This window comes from Eptesicus fuscus, chromosome 3 (genome assembly GCF_027574615.1).
Source record: "Eptesicus fuscus isolate TK198812 chromosome 3, DD_ASM_mEF_20220401, whole genome shotgun sequence".
NCBI classification, from domain to species: domain Eukaryota; kingdom Metazoa; phylum Chordata; class Mammalia; order Chiroptera; family Vespertilionidae; genus Eptesicus; species Eptesicus fuscus.
Window position 1 is genome coordinate 22,000,427 of NC_072475.1, and position 1,166 is coordinate 22,001,592.

At 35.2% G+C, this 1,166-nt stretch overlaps 1 non-coding gene across 1 annotated transcript; it reads left to right on the forward strand.

The window, feature by feature from the left end:
- Positions 1-694: 694 nt before the first annotated feature.
- Positions 695-798, forward strand: LOC114231832 (U6 spliceosomal RNA). Its single transcript, XR_003617824.2, has one exon. It is a non-coding gene; the product is annotated as a U6 spliceosomal RNA (small nuclear RNA).
- The last annotated feature ends 368 nt before the right edge of the window (positions 799-1,166 follow it).

Genomic DNA, 1,166 nt, shown 5'->3' on the forward strand with positions numbered 1-1,166 from the left:
TGGGTTTATTTTGCTGTTCTTTTTTCTATTTTCCTGAGTTTAAAGTTGAGATTATTGATTTTGAGCCTTCTTTCGTCATATTTACTTTTTAAGTAGTAAATTTCCTTTTAAGCATGGTTTTAGCTGTCCTAAGTTTTGACATATTGCATTTCATTATCATTGAGTTAAAAATATTTATTTTTATCATGACCTCTTTGACCCATGAATTATTTAGAAGTCTATTGTTTAATTTCTAAACATCTAGAGTTTTTCTAGTTGCCTATTTATTCCCCCACCGTGAGCAGAGAATCCACTCTAGTCTATACCTTAATATATTAATTTTGAAACTTGTTTTATATCTTAGCATATGGTCATTTAAAAAATGCCTGCAGGCACTCTCCCTCCAGGGAACACACCCATCCCTTTCTTCCCTCTCAGGCATGCACCTCCTGAACCACAAAGGTCCTCACGAGACTTGCGACCAGGGGAGCCACGGGCTGTGGCAGCTCATCCTGGGCTAGGCCCTGAGCCTATCTCCAAGGCCCTCTTTTCTCTGACTTCCCAGCGAGCCAAAGAGCCCTGCCTAGGCTCTGTCTTGTTGCTTCTTCTATAATCTTGTTGCTTCTTCTTAAGCCCTCCCTTGTTTCACTGTCTGTAGCTTTAGTAAACGCACCCTCAAAAAAAAAAAAAAAAAAATTAAGTAAAAAATGCCTGTGTGTTCTCTTTGGCAACACATATACTGAAATTGGAATGATACAGAGATTAGCATGGCCCCTGCACAAGGATGACATGCAAATTCATGAAGTGCTCCATATTTTTAAAAATGCCCATGTGTTGGATTCAGTGTTCTATTTATGTATATTAAATCAAGTTTGCAAATTAATTTTCTAGATGTTATAATGTTACTTTTATATGGCTTTCTAAGTTAGATATTTTGAGGTATGTTCCTGATATATTTTGGAATTGTTCATTTCTCCTTTTGTCTACTTTAAAGTTCTATTTTGTAATTATACCTATTGTGAGGCTCTGTTTATTTGGATAGAAAGATAGAATCATCTAAAGCTTTTTGGAAGATAGAAACTTTTATTATTATGTAGCATTTCTTACCTATATTAACGCTTTTCCTTCTGAAGTCAGCTTTGTCTAATTCTTTTTTGGTGAATATTTGCATGCTTTATCTCTTAATT